General features: G+C 40.6%; 1 long non-coding RNA gene across 3 annotated transcripts in view; it reads right to left on the minus strand.

Moving 5' to 3' along the window:
* The window catches only part of LOC144246565 (uncharacterized), a 538,094-nt gene that overhangs the window by 416,641 nt on the left and 99,054 nt on the right, over nucleotides 1-22,399 (minus strand). For 2 of the 3 annotated variants that reach the window (XR_014956250.1, XR_014956249.1), the window contains one exon: nucleotides 17,093-17,204. This is a non-coding gene — a long non-coding RNA (uncharacterized LOC144246565). The other variant, XR_014956251.1, reaches the window with a different exon arrangement.

Below are 22,399 nucleotides of genomic sequence, written 5' to 3' on the forward strand. Positions count from 1 at the left end.
CAGCTCAAGCATGCAAAATCTGGAATGCTTAATTTGAAGTCAGCAGTTACCAAGCCTCCTATCTCAGCTGCTGTCTGGGGGCTTTATCTTTAAAAAAAATGTGTGTTTTGGCAAAACTCATCAGAGCATAGCACAAAGCAAGAGCTTTATGGGTAATCTTATTCAAAGAACATTACCTATAGATTATAACCATATATCCAGTGTCATCCCACTGAGACTGCACAGACTTATGTCACTGCTGGAGAACAGAGAAGGTTTAGATTTCCAACTGCTTCAGTAAGCAGGATCAATGTTTAAATAAGTGAGTTGAACAACCATATTGTCATCCTTCTGAGTGAATTTTTTATCCATCTGAATAAACCTCAAGCTTTATTCAGAATTATTATATGTATATAAATACACACATACAGATGCTGAAGAGCTGGCTGCCAGAGAACATGAGCAATTTAGTGGAAGGGCACAGTGCCAATTTGACAGCTTCACTAATTTTAAATATGTTTTAGGAATTAGTGGTTAGCGATGCTGAAGACAATATTAGGGGCAGTTTGGTCAGAATTATTCTTTAAAAACATGGCTAAAGAAAACAGCAGGCCACGGAGTGCTCCAATAACTGAAAAAGGTTAGGGAATTCCCTGTTGGTAGCAATCAGACCATGCAACCATTTGCTGTGAACAGCAATTAAACTGCCAACCTAAAAACATCCACAGGCTACAAATAACACAACCAGCCACAAGTTTCAATAAGAGCAAGTAGCAACAGTGCCTGGTATTGACTATTTTGTGTCACTCTACTCACTTTTGTGTGTGAGATTTCTGTGTCATTTCCCTTTGGAGGGCCACATGCTGCAAGAGGAAAGCTGCATTCCCACCTTCTGCTGGGACCACAGTCCTGTGCTTTGACATGAGAAAGCTTAAATATCTTTTGTGTGTTGTCTTCTCCTTGATAAAAAATAAAAGTTAGCACTCCAGCCCTCCAGAGCAGCAGGGAAGTGCTGAGCAAAGCTCAGAGTGCTTTCTGGGCATGCTTGGTGTGCAGATCCTGGGGAGGAGAGCTGAGACATGCTTGTTGGAGGGAGCAGACCAGGCAAAGAGGGAAAAGCGAATTTCAGACCTGTCTAGTGACAGAGAAAGGATAATTACTCTTCCAGAGGCCTTGTTGCCTCAGTTGTCATTGGAACATTGAAGGATTACCTCTCCTCTGCTCCCTTCTCAGTACAAGCAATCAAGCCACAAACAAGAGTTTGTTTTTGGGGGCTGAATGCAGCTCCTCAACCCAACCAGCAGTAAAACAAAGCATGCAAACAAACAAAGTGGTAAATGCTGTTAGAAATGCAGAGTCCAGGATTCAAGCAATATCTGTTCTGGTTTACAAACATGCTGCCACACAGAAGCACCATTGACTGCAAAGAAACTTGTTTTAATTGCTTCAGAGAAATACATTTTAGGAGAAGAGGAAAATGCAGAAACAGTTAACTTTCAGACTAATTGGCCCTGGGAGTACACACTAAGAAGTCCCAATGTGTAAACTTATCTTTTTTTAAGTTAACAGGAACACAAACCCCAAAGTAATATCCCTGCCCCTATTACTTTTCAAAGGATGAAGCAAACATAGCATCATTGTTTATGAATGGTACTCCCCAATTTAGTTCTCTCACCAAGAATCTCCAAACCACAGACACTCATTCACCCCTCTCCAACCCACAGGCCAGAGAAGAGAAATGGAGGCACAAAAGGCAAAGATCATGGGCTGAGATAAGAACAATTTACTAGAAAGAGCAATGAGGTAAGAAAATAAACAGTAACAACAATAGCAGGGCACACAGCTGTACTGTAGCACTTCTTTGATGTTTTTGCATCTAGAAACACCATCCAATGAAATATGCTAAAAGAAACAACGAGCCACTGTGCACACCCAAATGCCCATTTGACAGGAGGCAGAAAGCAACTGGCAAGATAGGAATTGCACATCTAGGGACCTGGGAGAGAACCTGCTGCTCTCTCTAAGTCTTTTTTGCAAATCCCATTTCCCCAAAGACATGTTAGTCCTCACAAGCTGTAATGCTACCCCACATTGGAGGGCCTGGGGCCACCCAGCACTGCAGCCAAAGCAGACAAGTCCTGCTGGGACACCTGAGCATCCATTTTCATGTCCTCCTCACACTGATGTGCTGAGGAATTTTTGTTGGCCAATATAAGGGCCTTAAGGCCAGGGTTTCAGGGTTTGATCGCCACCAAACTCAGTCTTCAGTCTCTGAAGTGCTCTCAGAGACAGCAGCTACTGCCACAGTACGCTGCATCCCTCACCTCTCTGCCCCAACATGCAATTACAGGTCTCCACTGGCAGTCTGGGGGGTTAGGTCAAATAATCAGATCTGTGGGGGGAAAGGGAGGACATGTAGCTCTCCTCCTCTTAGCCAGAGTCTCTGAGTAGTAATAAGACCCCGAGGTGGTTTAACATAGAGCATTGCTTTTATTTCTGAATTTAAAACTGTTTTTCCAGCCTTGTCTGTCTTGTAGATTGCAATGAGTGTCTCCTCAGTCTCCTCTTCTCCAGGCTGAATAGAACAAGTGTACTCAGCCATTCCTCATACAGCTTCATCCTACCTCCTCCCCTCCTCTTTGGATACTCTCTAACAGCTTAATATCTCTCTTACATTGATGCCAAGATGAATTTTTTGCCTTTTCTTTTATATACCTTTTCTATACCTTTTATGTATCCTCAGTATTCTCAGCATGCATACTTTTAACTCCCTAAGTCTGACAACTTAGCATAGCCCTGACTCGTCTGTTGGGCCAGGAGACCAAATATCCTAGAGGCCTCACAGTTGAAAGATGGGAAGCCCTACACTATCTTGAGAAAACAAAGTTCTCTCTAGAATACATCCTACAAACCAAGAGTCAGCCCATCCAAGGTGAAATTCCTTGAGATGGGGAAATATCACTCTAGTCATCCAAACCTCTCATTGGGGCATTTTTATTAGATATGTTAATTTGCAAGGTCTGTAAAATTGCATACATGACCTATGGTGCATTTCGGCGCATTCTGCCTTGGCAAAGTTGGGCACCATAAGGATCCTTATTAAATACCAAAATAAAAACCCTTTATCCCTTAACCATGTCTAGCTCTTAACTTTTCGGACCAAGGAAAAGGCACCAATATTATGGTGCTCAAACCTCTGCACAAGAATCAAGGTGAGGCACCCCAGCCCAGAACAGAAAGAACAATGCCCTCCCTGGCCCAGCCAGCCATCCTTTGCTTGGTGGCCCCCAGGCCAGGGATGTTCCTCCTGACTCCAGGGCACTGATGCCTTGTCTTCACTTACCCTTTCAGCTAGCTGGCTTTTTCTCCTTAGTGAGATAAATTGCCTCAGGTAAAGGACACAGCCTTTTATCAAAGGGGAGATGAGGCAGGAGGAGGTGGCAAGCAAAGTGTTCCTACAGCCACACAGAGCAAGCTCAGACATTTAATATGGAAGTCTACAAATGTCTTTTCTCAGGTTTAGCTAAGTCACATGTATCTTCCCCATGGAAGAACAGAATAGTACAAAACCATCCTAACCTGGTCTGGATAGAGTTTAAAAACATAGACATTTCTGCTTAAGTCACTTACCTAAGAAAGTAGTTCAACAGGTGCAATGTGTCTGAAGCATAGCTGCACCTAGAGACTCAGCAGGCAGGCAAGGCTTTCCCAGTTCACCCAGTGCTTTTCAAATTTTGAGACTGGAAATGCTTAGAAGGGAACAGTCTCTCCTGCAGCACAGGGCTGGGTACTCAGCTGTTGACCACCCCTTCTCTACTGCTATTAATCAACAGCCTGGACTGAGTCAGGCTGCCACCAGTGCCAGGAGTCAGAAAGAAAATGAGATGCAGTGACTGATTTCACCCACTGCCAAAATGAAAGAATTTTGCTCCAGCCGTGAACCTACTGCTTGCTGAGGAATCCTGGCAAAAAGTGAACCTGACAATGTGAGAGTTTGGTGGCCAAATCCACCAGCCTGTCCTGAAATCTGAGCTGTGGTCGCGTGGCACCCACCCTGGCATGTCTGCCATTCAATCAGCCCTTCTGCAGGAACAAGGAGTCACTGCAGAACATGTGTCACAGCCTGAATGGGCAACTGGCTGCAGCACACAGTTCTGTTTTTAGACTCTAAGAATAGATGCAGAGAAGAGAAATGCAGAAAGAACAAAACGAAGTCTCCTTTCCCCTGCAGACTCACTGGAGGAAGATGGAGCAACATTCTCTCAAAGAGAAGTCTTCAATCTCAAATGCCCACTTACATCAACACAGTGTGTTCTGGAGCATAGACGTAACAGTGTTCACTTCTTTAAGCAGTAAAAAATGATATAACATGAAACCTTAGTGTCTAAATACATGTTGATCCACGAATGCTAAATCAGTAACTACTGGCAAAAAGGAAATGGGTTTTTACAGTCATATTTCTGCAACTACAGTTACACACAATGCATTCTGAAAAATACAAAAATGTTTAGCCCAAATTCAGCTGTTCAGTGAAGACAGATTCTGTGTATAGGGAAGGGAACAGCACCAATTTACATTTTCTATCCAGTTCAAGTATAGGACTCTGCATAAATTCAAACCCTTTGTCATCATACTAAATGAATACCTAATATGGATCAGTACATCAAATTCTTTAAGATTAGGAGTAGCTAGTTGAAGGGTTTGGCACAAGAAGCAGAGTAAGGTGAGTTATTACTACTATAATCTAGTGTAAGTTGAAAAGAGACAAAAAAGTTAATTTTAAAAATGTCAGGTTATAAACAAGAAATACTACTGTTATTAAACATAAAACCACAATAGAGAGGTTTGAGCAAGGAAAGGTTTAGCACTCTGACATTTTTGCCAAATGAGGTACAAGGAGACAGCCCAAATTCCAAAGTTCCAAGTCTTGAGTGAGGTATGCCAATACAGAAACCTTAGGTGCAATGCCTTTGAAAGTACCACAAAACCTGCACTCAAAGTAGCATGTTCATTCCTATTTCCACAGCCTCAGTTCCTGCAGAGAGGATGGGTAATTTCTATCAAAGACTGTGGCTACATTAAGAAAAGAGATTAAAAAATAAAAGATGAGGTCAGGTGCAAAAAACAATCTCCAGACTGAAGGAGCCTAGGAAGTTTCTGGGGCCCCTGTTATAAGAAATTTGGTAAGAAAAGTCCTTTCAAGTTCATCCATCTCTGGATTCCAGTGTTCAGATAACTGGGCACAGCACAGAAAGCCTGAACATCTTATCAGTCCTCTGGTGCCTGCTTTTATTTTTTAAAATAAACTCCTCTGGATTGCTGTGTGCCAACATGAATCTTTCCCAGGATGAGTTACTTGTAATCATACAAACCCAGAAAAGTGAGTTTGTTTATATGGAACTACTGTCACTCATGGCACTTAGATGCACAAACACTTGTTAGCATTATATAACCCAGCTGAGGGCACTGGTTCCCCCATTTCCAGAGCTGCCAACACAGCCAGGACTTGGGGAAGCAGTGATACCACTGTTGACGTAAGTTTTTCTTCAGTTGTCAATATATTTGCATTATGCCTAAAATTTGAGGTGTTCTCTGCCTTCATGATTTCTCAAATCTACTTGAAACCTGGTTGTAGCATTTTATTATCACACATACACAGGATTGTGAGTCTTTGCTGCTCATGAGCGGAAAAGGATTTCTGCCAAAAACAATTTTTTAAGTGTTCTTCTCTCCTTGCTATGTTCTTCTAAAGAAAAACCTACAGTAGAACGTCCAAAAATAATAGCCTGCCTCTGCCAAGATGAAACTGTAATAATATGCATGTTTCTCTCACACTTTGAATTTTTAAATTGTATATACACAATAAAATAGTACTCTTCTGGTCATTACTCACCTGATGGGATCACAGATGGCTTGAACTCTTTAGTCAAATCTAAAGAAATCATACATTGATAACAATTGTTCAATGCCTCAGTAGGAAAATTATTGTAAAATGCAGGTGAACCCAGTGGGAAGAAATTATGATGTCTGACTCCAGTTCAGAAGGCTGAGTGATTTCTATTATAACTATTCTATAATACATTAATATACTATTTAAAGGAGATACTAAGACTACAAACCTACTTTCTCCAACTACCATATCTAACTCACAACTCATGACTCTCTGCCGAGAGTCCAGCCCCGGGTGGGTTGGATTGGCCATCAGGCTCAACACAATCCTCACCAGAATCCAATCAAGCACTCACTCCAGGTAAACAATTCTCCAAATACATTCCACATGTGCTAAAAACAAGGAGCAGAAATAGAAATTGTTTTCTCTTTCTTTCCTCTGTGCTGCTCTTCAAAAAATCCTGAAAGAAGGATGTCCCTGCAAAAGAAAATAATTAAGAGAAGAGAGAGAACAAGAGTGAGAGGTGGCAGGAGAGGAAGGAAGCCTCCTTTACAGTTCTCATTGCAGGTGCTGTGACCCTGAGCACTCTACCTTATTAACCTTAGCCCCACAGGGCAAGAGCAGGCAGAACCCATTATTCTTGTCTGATGTTCTACCTTCATTATTCCTCTAATGCTTTTCTTAATATTTTTCTCAAATTATCTTCATCATTTCATTAACATCATATCGCCTTCCTCTTCTTTTTTCTGTAGCTTCTTATTTTCAATCCAGAAACTTGAGGGGTTTGCACCCATTTTTTTAAACTGTGGAGAGAACAAGATTGAAAGGCAGTGTGCCCACAGAACAGGAAACTCCTTTCCCCAGAATTTTACTTTTTTTCCTGGTAGTTGTAGCACTCAGGATGGTTAGAGGCAAGGCATCCAGTTAGTTACCCTGCTCTGGAGATCAGACATGTAATATAAAAAGGATGATTGAAGGTGGTCTGAGGTTTCTCTCCCTTTCTGTTTTGAAATTTCTAGGAGTTTAAATCTCTTTCAAATGGGTGCAGATGGCTGAAGTTGCATGATGTAAAGCTGTCAGTCCTGGAACAGTTCTAGAGTTGAGAAGCACAATGCCCTGGTCATGCATTCCTGAAGGGACTGGTGGAGGGCCCTGCTTCCTTAGGGTGGGCAGCAGGAAGGGAGGACATGGGCTTTTTTCAGAAAGGACAAAAGGCCAACTGAAATGAGGAAAATTGTGATCTGATCAGGTATTAGAAAAGATGGTTCTGCATGGATTGCTCAAACTGTGTCAAAGTGCCCAGACAGGCTGAGAGAAACCCATGCTTGGGGAATGCTTCAAACTCAACAAGACCTGGTCATGAGGGATCTAATCTAATGCTAAAGTCAGCCCTGACTCACAAGAGAGTTAACCAAGTTTCACTCCAACCTAAATTATTCCATGATTCTGAAATTCTGTCAAAAGAAATCCACTTCCTAAAAGTCATTCCTACAACTTTATCTCAAGAACTGCAACTAAATATATCACTATATAAATAGAATGAGCTGACAACAAATTGTGTAAAGATAACATGATGTAGTGATGGTTTGAACTAAACTGAATTTAAATTATTCATTTTCCTTCTGATAGCCCTCAAAATGGTCTGAGCCATCTTTGTTTTTTCAACTACAACAAGTTCATGTGAGAAACCTATACTGTTGCTGTTTGAAAAATCTCAGCTCTGACTTAATCTAAATTTGCCAATCAGGCTCTGATAATAAAGAACGGATCATAGGAATGACTTAGAGGAATTTAAAAAATAGTAATGGTTAGAGATTGTAGTACCCAGAGAATTCCTCCTAATGTTTTACTGATGTCAGTTAAAATTACTTCCTTACTTCCCCTAATAAATTGCTGCCTAGCTATAAGGAGTTAGTTAACTTCTGGAGGCTGGCAAATCTACATTCAAGATTGCTTATCATTTCTCTTATAAAAACCTACCAGGAACAATACAGATAATCTATTTTTTTGGACTTTTTCCTTTCTTTCTCCTATCAAGACTTCTAGGGAAAGTCAAAGAAGGGAACCTTAGGAGATCAGAGGATATTTCCCTTCCTGAACTTGAGTCATTTTCCACAGCCAAATCAATAGAGGTCCCCCAAAATAATTTCTTTCATTTGCAGGGAAAGGAGGATTTCTGCTAACACAGCTCTTTGTCTTCATTGGGAGTCACCATCAGGCAGCACCCATCAGAGATTCCTTCCCCTACACTGCTACCAAGAGACAGGCAGGAGATGGAAATCCACAGGATACCTTCCGTGTCTTAACCTGCTCTTTCCTGAGGCACCACAGTGAAAATTCCTCCCCAGGACTTAGAGTTATTTCTTTTTCTTTTTACAGTCTTTTCAGGGTGTTGCAAATCTTCATTTATGCACTCCTTCACCACTCAGGGCTGGAGTCCAGATTAACTATCCTAGAACCCAGTGGTGATGGGAAGGAAGGGTCGCTCTTTTCCCTCAGGGGGCACAACCCAAGAAACACAAGAGCAAACTGAGAAGAATATGTTGCAAATAGTGTTTTTGGTTTTTTTTTAATTCAGAAAGCTCTTTAAAGCTGACACTGACATAAATAAGGACCTGTAGCTCTTCAAAAAGCATTTCAGTGCATAAAACTAAAACCATAGGGAAGAGCCAGAGCACAAAAAAATAATACAATATACAGGAAACTGCACTCAGGCATAGCTTCCCATGATATCAGGAGACCACAAAGACTTAGTGGGGGGAAGGAAGAAAATAAACAAAACTCCACTTAGAAAACTGCAGGAAGTTGCTATGCCCTTTAAAGGCAGACATAGCAAACGAAACACTTTAATTTACCTGCAAAAATAGTTCCATTATAGCAAATCTATGAATGTCAAGTTATGCTACCAGCTGGATCTTCCAAACCTCAAGTCATATTCTGGCCTCGAACAAGATCTAGAGCTTCTTAGATTTAAGGCATACTTTCAATTAAACAAGTGTGTTTTTCTCTTAAGGCACACCACCTCCTACTTCCTTTTTTGCTCTTTCTCCCATCTTACACTACCATCCAATAAATCCAAGAAATGACTGTAATAATCCAGAACAATTGATTTTTTACATAGTCTTTTCCTGGGGACACAGCTAGAACCCCCTGAAGCATTTGGGGATATTTTGAGAAACAGAAAGAATATATTCATACATAAATTGAAGTGAGCACGTCCCCTTGGGTAATGAATCCTAGTTATGGACACAAATAGTGTTTGCTGGGCTGTCAAAAGGTGTCAATGTGCCTGAGGAAATGAGCCCACCATAAACCGAGTCCTGGGAAGGACAGTGGGGATGCTGCTGCTCTCTCTTCATGCTGTTACTGAGCTTTATACTATACAGGTTTTATTTATTATCAATTATTTTAAATTTTCCCATGTCACAGAGAAGTGCAATCAGTTCCCAAAGAGCAGTCAAGCAGCTTTCAAATACATCATGCAGTCTGAAAACAAAAAGGGAATCAGACACAGAGCTTAAAACAAAGCTGTTCTCTAAATTGATGACTGTAAAGTGATATAATGCAATATAGTTACTAACAAATAATTATTTTACTGACTTGCCAAGCTCTAATAAAACAGCACCAAACAGAGGTGGCATTTTCATTACCAACCCTAACTTTTTTTTTTCCTGCCCTTCAGCACCACAGTGTTCTGTTGCCTGTGGGCTTCTCTCCACAGCTCCATGTCCTATAGATTAGACCCATGTGAAGCTTTTGCAGTGAAAAGTACTCTGCCACAAACATGGGTTTTAGCATCGTAAAGCTATTTGAAAATCTGTGTTAAACTTGACCCAGTACTTTGGCTGAAGTGGAAGCAGCAGGTGCTTTACCCTTCCATTCAGCTGTGGTGAGCACACAGAGGTTGTGGATGAATTGTTTTCTGCTCAAAACAGCAGAATGGCTTCCAGGGAGAGGGTATCCACACATTCTCTAATCAACCAGTCCCAAAACCCCTTAGAAAGAAACTGCTCACGGAGTCTAAAAATGTGTTTCATGAATGTTAGGTCTGTTTTTCTTACTGAACATTATCTCTGTTCAAATAACATCAAAATATTAATAAAATAACTTCTTGTTCAAAAAAATTACATTGGAAGAGGAAGGAAAAACAGCTCCCACTGATGAATGGGGAAAGGTAAATATGCTGTGACTGCCTCCAAATTTTATGGTGTCCCCATAAACATGATGCACAACAGTAATAAAGTCAGACTTATATGATATGAAAAGGACATGTACAACAATACAAAGGGGTCAATCATGTACCTGGCCGCACTGCAATGGGTCATTATTACAATGGGACATTTTAGCACACCTTAGATATTTCAAGGTAAAAAGACAATTACAGGACCAGGTACATTACAAATGCAATAATTACACTCCACGGTTGCATTTCACCAAAAGGAAAAGACAATAGTATGCCATAAGCCGTGGTGACACATAAACCTTTCCTCTGAATCACAATAAGCCTTTTGACGCAATATTACAGGACGACTTCTGTTTCTCCTAATCCACTGTCACAAAATTTGATTCTATTGAGTGAATGCACCAATACAGAAAATACCACCTTTATTTGCCTGGAATGAGAAGAGGTTTTTTGCAATCTTTTCTTACTGATAATCACTTGCATGTCTGCACACCTTAGGCAACTAACTGCCCGCTTGGGAAAACCATGTATTACTCTCCCAGCATGTTACACACAATTAATCTTCTTTACAGCACTTTCACGGTGAAAAGAAAACTAGAACTTCAGAAGCAGATGAAGAGCAAACCCAAAATTCACAAGAAGATCCTTTGTATTACTCTATCTCCAAAATACAACCTTCTGAGAAGAGTCTACTCCTTCTACTGTCCCTCGCACATGATGTGATTTTGAGTTTTTTGGAGTTTTCTGTGAGTCAGCATACATTATGATAAAAAATGCTATTCTAATCTCCTCATAATCTAATTTTCTATGTTCTCCTCACTACTTCAATGGCCACTGGGCCAAAAAGACCAAGAAGTCTTTTTCTCCTGCCTCTGCATTGTCACAATGTGATTTATCCTAACCCAGGGGACCATAGCTGCTCGCCACAAAAGGGAAGAAAACTTTTGCAGCCTCCTGACAAGCTTCCAAAGTCAACAGCAGCTTCTTGCCACACAGCCATGCCAAGTAGTGTTCTGCACTGCTGTACACGAGGGATGAATCAAAGGGAGAGACTCCACTGGGTTTTCTCTCTCGAGGTTTTAGGGGGTGCAAGCCTCCATTTTATCCTGAACTCCCAGCTGCATGTTGCCCTTTTCCTTTCCCCATCAGCTGAGGTACTAGGAAATACAGCCTTCCAAACCACCTATTGATATCCCTCCTTGAACCTGTCACTTTACCCCAAAGTTCAGAAACTCTGGCTTGTGCAGACTCTTGCTGGTTTCAGACACTAAGCTGTCTGGCCTGGTAAGGAACCCACTCCCCAAAGTCAGCAGAAACACCGAGACTCATTTCAAAGATGTTAACACCCACCAAATTGTTTGCAAAGACAGCAGCACACGTCTTCCCTCCCAGATCTTACTGTAAAGGTGATGGAAGATCTCACAGTTATTTAGAACTGCATCAATTCTTTATAAAAAGAATTACATGTATCTTTTTCTCCAAGCAACAGTGTGTATACATTAACCAAGAAGCAGCTAATATGAGACACCAGTGAAAGGAAAAGAAGCCATAATCTTATCCTTTTTACTACATCCAGCAGATTAAATTAGGTATACCTAATTTGCAGTGCTTTATCTGGAGCATAACTGCACAAATAGATGAGGCAGCAAGACCTTTATTTGGGATTCTTTTTTCTGTGCTGGCAAAGCACAATATTCATAAACCCAGTTTAAGCATCAATGGCTGCTTTATGCTGCCCAAGTGATAAAAACCACTTAGAGCTTATCAGTCAATATGCACCTCCATTTATCAGAGGGTAATTTATTTGAGTTGCACATAAGTGACTGGAAATCAGAAATCTTTAGTTTGTTTCCTCCTGCATATCAGTTTCCCCACTTAAAACAATTTTATTTGCATGATGTTGCAAAGTTTATTTATCATTTTATATCCATCTGAGAAACTTTGAGAAATCCTTGAGGAGAAACTGCAGTAAACTGGATATATTTGTTCAAGCTGGAGCATTATCTTTTATTGTGCAAAGATTTTTACTCTGTATTAACTTTAAACATGACCTTTGCTTTATGCTCCAGTCACCACAGTGAAATTAGACTGTAAGACTGTGACCTCACCTTGAAAAAGGGAAAATCAGTCCATTAGTTGTTACTCCAAAAGCTCAAAAAGACAGAGTTCCAATGTGAAGACACTGTAAAAGACAACTCTTGCAGCAAAAGGATGAAGCCATGTTGCAATAGAAGATAATAAAAATTGATGAAAAGAGAAGCACCACTCTCACCTCTCTTTTGCTATTTCACAAAGAAAATATCATGTAAAATTTCTAACTGGAGACAGTGGAGGAATGAGCTTATTTACACCCCACTTAAAAATGCTGAACTGGAAAGCTCTTGTGGCATGTAGCAAAAATTACTAACATACAGAATAAAAAATAGCTACTTTTTCATTTTTATTTCATTAATTAACTAGGTAATTTCAAGCAATAGTCACCGTCATGGCTACATTCATTTATGAACTGTTATTCAAGAATCTTAATATTTTATTTGGAAAAAAAATTTGGTTTTTAATTTGCAACAGGAAGAGTAAACATAGAATTTCATCAGGGTTTATATTTACTTAAGAATATTTCACTTCAATTACTTGAGCAAATTAAGAATTTTTTTTATATGAAAGATTTGCCTTGACACAAGTATCATCATAAATACATCAGAATGTATCAATTCAGTAGCTATAAAATATTCAAATCTCATTATAAAAATGATTTTTCCTTTAGAGCTCAGAAAACTTAATTTTTTATTCCAATTTTTCATAAAATTGTAAATTGTAAATTAATTGGGAGCTATAGTCACCAAAACCAGATGAACCATATCAGCTTTACTGCTTGCTTCAATATTGCTGCCACATATCGATGCAAAAATATTAACATTTAGCCTGTTGTACTATAACCAGTAAATGTATACAACAAAAACAGTCCAGAATAAAGCCTTCTCTGATACTCCTTCAGCCTCCTTACATCACAAAATTGTGACATCAGGGGCAAAAATTTAACAGGTTATCTGACAGTATCAAAAACAGGAGATGTCTTGAATGGTCAGGAATCTGCTTCCTTCAAAGCAAGGAAACACCGCACAGGCAGAGAACAAGAGATTAGTGATCTTGCTAGCTTTACATCAAGTAGTCTTCATATTTCACTGTTTCAATCACATCAGAAAGTAACAAACATAATGTGTGGATCCTGCAAATTTTACATTTTTCTGTACTTTTTGCTATTTCCTGCAAGATCAAAGCTTCCATATTAAAAAAAAAAAAAAATCTTGTGTTTATATGTATTTACTTAGTTATATATACCTGCGTGGAGGAAAAAATAAAAAGAAAAATGGGGGTGTGTGCATTCCTTCCCTCTACTCACATCATTGATATCTTCATTTCAAAGATCAGTAGAGACTTCGTAAATGATATCATGACAAATCTTAGATTAAGCTCTTAGAAGGTCACTTTGATTATATAAAATTATGTCATTTTTACTAGAAAAGAGAAAGATAAAGACCTATCAACATAGTTGCCTCTGAAAAAGTCTAGTCAAACCACTTATTTGACATTCTGGCATATTGACAATGATAATTAATAACAGATTCCTGCATCTAGTATAAAATACCCTTAGTTCTTTATTTCCTAGAGACATAATGGAAAAATAATTAGTTTGGCTTAAGAAAAGCCTTTACAAACACTACATACAGGTTATAAACTTATCTGAACACAGATAGATCCATTTGGTCTCTACATCACTTTAGACAGTATGTTGATTATATATTACAAAAAAAAAAAAAAGAAAAAAAGCTGATTATTATAAAAATCAAGTGAGGAGAAGAACATATTTCTCCCTTGAAAAGCTTGGTTGTTAATAAGTGATTTTTAAAAACAACAAGCAGAAACATGCAGTTTGCCAACTATGTTTATGCAGGGGTTAGACCTGAAGGACATTATGCCCTCCAGGGGCGCTTGGACAAGAAAGATCAAGAGAGACTATTTACAAGAGCATGTAATGACAGAACAATGGGGTATTAAACTGAAAGAAAGTAGGTTTGGATGGGATATTGGGAAGAAACTCTTCCCTCTGAGAGTGGTAAGGCCCTGGCACAGGGTGCCCAGAGAAGCTGTGGCTGCCCCATCCCTGGAAGTGCCCAAGACCAGGCTGGGTGAGGGATAGTGGAAGGTGTCCCTACCCATGGTAGGGGTGGGACAGGATGGGCTTCAAGATCCCTTGCAACACAAACTATTCTGGGATTCTAGGATCCCGTGTTTTTAGCCTGCACTTTAGCAAGCATGATTAATCTTGGATATTGATGGAATTACGGCATTTGCCTCCATTTTTCTTCTCCTAAATGTCTTAAACTTTGTCTGCAATCATATGCAAATACACACACTATTCAGATCTTCCATCTTGGAATTAAATGCAGATTTGCAACGTTCAGGCAAGCAGCACCCAGAAGTCCCTACCAATAGCTCAGTTGATAACATACTGCCAGGCAATAGGTGTTGTTTCTGCCAAGGAATGTGTTCTCAGAGCTGTGTGGCCCAAATGTCCTGACCTTACCCAGCTTGCTCCTCCCATCCACTTGGGAATTTCATACTGCAAGAAGCTCACCTAAGCAATATTATTTTGTTCAGCTTGTTTCCACAAAGCATTTATTTCTGCTTCTGAATAGGGTTTAGATATATCTTTTCATGCTCTATTATAAAAGCATGAATTCTCCCCTTTCCCTGTAATAATACAGCCAGATTCCCCATCATGGGTCAGTAACATGCCTTTGAGAACCAAAACATACTCACCAAACCCAGATGTCAAAACCCCACCAAAACCACATGTGAAGCTCTATTATTAATTTCTGAGTAAGTTGTAATGACATTCATTTCTTTTAAGTTCAAATGTTTGTTGACTTACCCATAGTGTTCTTCCTTTTTTCCAGAAGTGTGGCACTGAGACACTGCTCTGGGTGCTCCAGCTGAATTTCCAAGACTTTTTCCACAAACTGGCCTACCACACTTTGGCAGGTGAGATCTGAGGGCTATTAATGGTCTTACCAGACATGTGATTCTGAGATATCCACAAGCAAGAAGGAAAGAGAGGTATAAACTCACTTCAAGCCACCCATGGTACTCTATACCATGTGTGACAGGGTGTCACACCATTTCCTTACATTGTGCTTCAGAAGCTACTTCAATAATAGAAAAAGCAGTATTAAAAGGGTAGAAGAGGAGTGATTCATTCCCAGTTTTAACACTTAGAAACCTAGGAAAGGGGAGAAGTGAAGCAGACACAATCAGTGAATATTCAAACTGCCTCAGCACAAAATTTTGGCAGCAAGTTGGTACAATACTTAAAGCTTCACCTTATGTTCATCCCTTCTGGGAAAACAATTTGAGGTTCAGATCAAACTCTTTCTCCCTGTGTTCTACTAGACTATTTCCATAGAAACTTTACCTCAGTACTCATAGACACAATACTGTGGGACACTTGGAAGGAGAAAAAGTTATATAGAAGTAATGCTCAAAAAAATGTACCTATTTCCTTGGTACTTGCATTCTTTATTGACAACACTAAGGACACACAATTTTCAGTGCATCTTTGCCGGTTTCCCTGAAAAATTCTCACCTCCTGATAAAAACAGAACTGCTGCACTTCTTTCCCTATATGGCAGCCACAGATAGCTTTAAATATCTTGGGATTAATTACTGGATGGAATAACCAAAAAAAGCTAAGGCTGCATGTACAGCCCTTAGTAACATGCAAGGCTGAGTAACATACAGTTGCCTCAGTCTAGAAGGAAAGGCAGATGAAGATTAACAAAGGATTTGGGTGATAGCACAAACGATTCCATAGGAAGTTCTGTAAATATGGGCCTATTATTTTCTGGATTGTAAGGGCATCTTCTGGAGGACATCTGATTGTTGTCCAAATCCCTGTATTTTTCATTCTTATGAAATTATGTAATTGCAGTCAAATACCACAGATAACAACAAAGCAAAACTAATGTATATTGATCTGTCCACAAAGTCACAAGCCTTGAAGTAGAACTCTTCATATAGCGAGATTTCACTTCTGATTGTGTTACTCAACCTATGTCACAGATATTTTAGTCATTCAGTGACATTAGCAGTAGGTTTGCTGATATGGATCCCTGTGTTTATGTTGGCAGGTGAGATCTGAGGGCTATTAATGGTCTTACCAGACATGTGATTCTGAGATATCCACAAGCAAGAAGGAAAGATTCAACAATTTTATACTGAAGACATTTGCACTTGTTTCACTGCTGAATGCAAGTGCAATTATATATTTCTTATCCAAGCAGATGTTTGACTATTAGGTCAAGAAACAGATTTGTCCTAGAACTATAAATCATTTACCCATTAAAGTACTTTTTTCTTTTCAAAACCTTGAAAAAAGTCCCCAAATGTATGTGCGTGTAAGCACCTTCTCAGTGATACGCTGAACAGCTCATGACTAAAACTAGTTGTAACACAGGTGCAGAACAGCAGGAGAAAAATGAAATCAGGCGGCCTGTGTTGTTACTACAACCAGAGACACAGGAATCCCTGGGTGCACCATGCAAAGAACAGCAGAGATGCAGAAGGACGGAAAAGCTCTTCAGAGATTATGGGAATGGCAGTTCATCCTTAGCTTTAGCAAGCTTTTATAAAGACACTCCACGGAAATAGCTTTGGGGGCTTGAGGGCAGTCAAGTACAGGAATGGGAAGACTGAGAATGCTTTGAGGGCTTCGGGATGAGGCAGAGCACCTCTCATTGAGCCAAGAGAGGGGTGAGCCACCAGCCCTGCCAGGTGGCCTGGGGTGGCAGAAGAAAAAGAAAGAGGATAAGGAGAAGAGATTAGGAGGCTCCAGCCCACCTAGAGCCCTTGCAGCTGGACCAGGGTACAGCTTTCATCTGTGATTGGGGATGGTCTGCCCCCGTGATGGCACACAGCAGACCAGGAGCTGGGATGCTGTGCAAGAAAAGTAATGGTTAACAGCAGAATGAGTGGGAACATACCTGGGGTTGATTCATGTTTCATCACTCAGGACTTGTTCTTGCAGACACAGACCTCAAGCTCCAAAGCCTTTGAAGATATTTCTTCTCCCCTCAAAAAGATACAAACTTCCTCCTGTTGGAAATGAAACAATCTGAATGAACCAGACGCAGATCATTTAATCTTTTTCTAAGATTGTCTACGTAGTGGATTGGCCATGACGAGCTCCCAGCCATCATCTCTGGAGAGAAACAAACAAGGAAAATTTTGTAGGTGGAAAATTTTGAGACAGGAAGACCACTTACCAATCCCTGCCATGGGCAAAACTGGCTCAAATTGTGGAAAATTAGACCGATTTAGAATAGAGTTGGACAGTGAGAAACAAACAAAAATTAACAGCCATGTCCTGCTTCTTCTCTGGTGCAGCATCACACCTTCACTCCTGATCCTTCTCACCACCGAGTAGCACAGGGGGTGAAGGAATGCAGGTGACAGTCCCTAACAGCCCCACTCTGCCATTCCTTCCTCCCCACACCTTTCCTTGCCCCTCCCTGGCCCTTGCACCTGGAGTGGGTCACCATGCATATCTTGGCTCCATCATGAGAACAGGATCATTGGAAGGCACAGGTCTAACCTGTTTGCTGCATCTGTTCATTCTTCTGCTTGCTATTTCATCAAATGATGCAGTGAATTATCTGTAAATTCAAGACTTCCTTTTTAAGTGAACTCAAAAACCGCATTACTCTGCATTTATGCTATCATTAACAATAAAGCTGACAAGATTTTCCTTCCCTTTTAAAAGGCAAAACTACCTACCTAAAAGCAGGTCCTGTCCTTTAGCCCAGGTTTTATGTGTATGTTTTTCATATTACCATTTCAGGATTTTAGCCTCAGTACTGATACTCCAGTAATTAGATACAAACTGACATGCAAATTGCCAGAAGCAGGTTCCCCTCAGTTATCTCATTTATAGCATGATAAAAATTTTACTTCCATGAAAGTCAAAGGCAATGATGTAGAAAGAGCGTGCAGTGCACTGAGCAGTTGCTGACAGCTCTCTGGCTGCTCAGACTATGATGGCTGCTGTCACTCCAGGCTGTTCCACACCCAGATATCCATCAGCATTGTCAAAATGCAGCCTGGGGGTTCCTCACTGACTCAACTCTTTCCCTGTCTTGTGCTACCCTACATCCTGTCTCCAAAGGGCCAATGCAAAAAAACCAAACTTCTTTCTTATGCCACTGATGTATTTTTTCTGGTTCATGAGCCCTCAAATCTCTAGAGTCCTGCACCACAGCAAGGTTTCATGTCTCCAGGGCTCTGTCCCACATTGCCACCACAGCTTCCACCTTGCCAGAGCTCAGATCACTGACAATATTGATACTCGCACCAGATATCCTTGTGCTGAACCCCCTGTGCTTTGGACTGCCACAGGAGTTAAGAAGAGAAAAGAGAGTACTTCAGCACTCAAAGCACAAGCTTTTACAACCCTATTAATTCTCAGAGCTGCATGACGTATTATGCAATCACCATGGAAAAACCACAGTTGTCTGTGTTAGATGAGTGAACAAAAAACACCTTTAGTGATAACAGATGTCTGTAGAGTTGTGTTTGCACTGTATATCCCCTCAAAATGGTTTGTCCCTCCATATCCCCTCTTTGTATCTGTTTGGTTCATCCCAGCTACTCACGTGGGAGCTTCTCCAGATATCCACATTCTATTTCATTCTTTTAGTTTGATATTAAATACACCTTTTAAAGAGTGACATTCATTTCTGTTGGCCAAAAGGTGACAATACCCTCCAGGCTGCTACATGTCTACCGAAAATTAGGCCACAGTACATTGCTAGCAGGAATAACTTTATACTAGCACATATTTGATTTTAGCAAGAGTGAAAGCTCCACATAGAGTGCATATCTGTCCTCACATGGAAATAGGGTGTTATCTCCAGGAAGCCAGGCTGGCAGTGAATTAGTTCTTCCTTCTCCCAAGATTTGACAAGACATGTGTAAGTGAGAATAAGAAATTCTGGAGATGTGACCACAAACCACCCAAAATGCCTGAAAAGTACTCATTTTCCTTTCAGGTCATATTTACAACAGGTTTGTATAGCTGCTGTAGCCATTACCACGCACAACAGGCCAGCCTCAGAAAAGGGGCAGAGATACTGCAGAGTTCAGCAAAAGAAGCCTTGGAAAAAGTCTGGACTGTGGTAGAGACATCCCCATGACTCTGCAAAGACAGTTCTGCTTGTAATGTTTGGGGGTTTTCCTATCACATAAACACACACATTACCTGTCACTTGGGAGGTTTTATTTGTTAATTTTCCAAACTCCTATGAGATCCTGAAGTTTGATCAGCACCGCTTTGATTGTTGATACTGAGTGATGAAAATAGAAATACAAAAAGTCTCTGAGTGTGCAGTAGGAAAATGAAGTATTACCCTCTGAGTGAGTGTGGTGTGACTAATAGCAGTGTCAGCAATGTGATGTTCTCCAAGACCAGTGCTGTATACTGAAAACAGCCTTCTGTACTGATAGCTTTCAGAAAGGATTGTAATAGCATCCCTTCAACCAGTTTTCTATCTCTGCAGATATTTCATTGCACTCCTAACTTCAATATCACCTTCTTTTCAATAGCAAGGCTTTGCATTGTAATCTCCCCAGTGCTCTAGCAGGGCCTAAAAACACCCTGCTGGTAGCAAAAACAAAGTTTGACAACTGTTCCTCAAACAATTCCTTCAGAGGAGGGAACTCATAAGTATATATATACCTTTGATATAGAAATATCTTTAGGTCTGAAATCTATTACATTGGTTGCCAGAAAAGGGGACTCTCTTTGCTCTTATCAAATTAAAAGTGTAAATATCAATTGAAAGGTGATAGGGGGTGGGATGTTCTCTTCTTTTGATCTTTTTAAATCAAAGTGAATTGGAGCTCATTAACTTCATGACTTTGCACATGGTGATTAAAATGAACCCAACTGTAACATATGTGCTAGGCAGCTGGCATTGTTCTAGGAAGAAAAAAGGAAAAGAGAGCAAAGCACTGACATGTACTCCATTTATTTTAACTAACTTGTGACTGAATGGCACTGGTTTAAAGGGCATGAGGGTTCCCAAAAAAACTAGAAACTGCTTTACCCAGCCATGCAGTGTATTGCAAGAGGTTTTACTGTTGCTCAGTGTTGGGGAAGATGAAACAGGAAAGCCTTATAAATATGATTGCCTGGAAAAAGATTTTGAGAATATGGAAACTATAAGCAAGACTGAAATGAAAGTAAGCTTTGAGATACCAAGCTTTGGTTACTGAACAACTGGAAAACAATGGTAGGCCAGTCAAAGGTAATCCCCTTTTAATTAAACAATACCTTCTGCTTGCAGATAGGTCCAAGGGTCATAACAGACCCTACTAGCTTGGCAGAAGGGGTCCAAAGAGTAGTTTTTAGGGTTTAAAATATAACACAGTATGGTAATGTTAAAAATGTAAAATTCTTAAAGGCTATAGGTAAATGCTACAGGATTTGTATCTTGTACTAGATTGGTTAGTGAAAATTAGAATATTCAGCACAGAAGAAGATTTATTGTATTGTAACAGGAATTTCCTCCCTCTTGCTCTGTTGGCCTGCTGTGAGCTGTGGCTGGCAGCTCCAAGCAGGTCCCCTGCACCCAGGCCCTTTGCAATGAACCACAAGTTCCAAGACCTGGCTCCAGAGATCTCTCATCTCTGTCCATCCCAACCATCCTACCCACTGTCACTCCTACAGTCAGTGGCTGCACCAACCCAAACACAGCTCTGATGCCACTTTATGTAGACTTAACCAGCTCCTCATAGACTGTCTCATGGCTTCTCCTGTCAGCTACCATGTCATATATATATATACACACACATATATTCCATTTCATATCGGTCTGCTTTCACCATTAGCTGCTTGATCTGTCATCTAAGCATATGTAAATACACCAGCCATACCAGTACTAGCACTACAGTTAATGCTCTACATCCTAACTAGATTTTATATTATGTCTACCTCCCTCCAGCCCACCCCAGACTGCCATTAGCCCTCACAGAAATTGTGACCCCTCTGCTCCTCCCCTACCCATGCACTCAGTTGCCCTGATACTTTGGCTGCAAGCTGATAATGATGTCAGATTTGTCACGCATCCTTAGGATTCCTTCAGAAGGCATCCCTACAATAGCCAATGAAAGCCTCAACAAAGACTCTTCCATACAACAAGTAAATTTTGGAACCAGGAATTTCCATAGGAGGATAAATAAACCTCCTAAATAAGAAAGAACAAGGTGCTTCCTTATTGGCTTCCTATACAAAGAGCTTTTTTACCCTCCAGCCCAGCTGAGCAGAAGTACCTGTGTTTTTTTATCTTCCCTGCTGCAGCCCTGTCCGGGATTTGAACACCTTTCTGTGTGAAGCAGTGGAGCAAATACCTATCAGAGGAGGCCAAGCCATTAGGCCAGGGCAGCCATTCAATGGACACTGTACTCAGTGAGATGAAGTCCAAATGAACAGCCCCCAGACTGTGTCAGACTCGTACTGGGAGCACTTGTTTGCAGCTGTTTCAACTAACTCTCATAACAGTAGCAACGTTGGTAAACACCACCTCCTTGAGACAAAACCCAACAATGGACATGCAGTCAGGCTGAGGAATAGTAAACATTGTCAGCAGAAACAATTCAAACAAGGATGGAAGAGAAAGTAACACACTGAGGAAGTCAGTGTCAGAATTTCCATACCTGTAGGACTCATCACCCATAGCATATAGTGTACTTACTGCATGTCATTTAAGGCCTAAAAAAACCCCAGGAGAAGTTGATGGGTTTCACCTGGGGTGAGAGCAGTCCCATGTCGACACAGAAGCAGCATGGTTAGGGCTCACATCTGCCACCTGCACCCATGGCCAGCTTATACAAGTGCCTGATCACCCCAGTGCGATCCCAGCACTGCATTACCACCAGTCTATTGCCCAGGTGCATCTAGCTTCCTAATGAAACTATGTTCCTCAAAATATTCATCACTTATCTGAAAATCCCATCTGCAAGCCAGCACTGGCACTGTGCTGGCCTGTTTATTGCATGACACAGCTAGATCATTCCACACAGGCTGCACACACACTTGAAAGGCAAATGGGAAGTTAGCTGATAAACCTGGGAGACAAAGAGGGAACTGTGGGGAGGGCAGCAGAAAGTCATCTGGATTTAAAGCACATACCACATCTCTGCTGCTTCTCTGTTCTTTTATATCAAATCCTTTTTTTTCATGCAGGTGGGCAAACCTGGGTGGGTGTGCCTCTTTTCCCAGACTAGTGTCCAGA

This window comes from Lonchura striata, chromosome 6, assembly GCF_050655825.1.
Source record: "Lonchura striata isolate lonStrDom1 chromosome 6, ASM5065582v1, whole genome shotgun sequence".
NCBI classification, from domain to species: domain Eukaryota; kingdom Metazoa; phylum Chordata; class Aves; order Passeriformes; family Estrildidae; genus Lonchura; species Lonchura striata.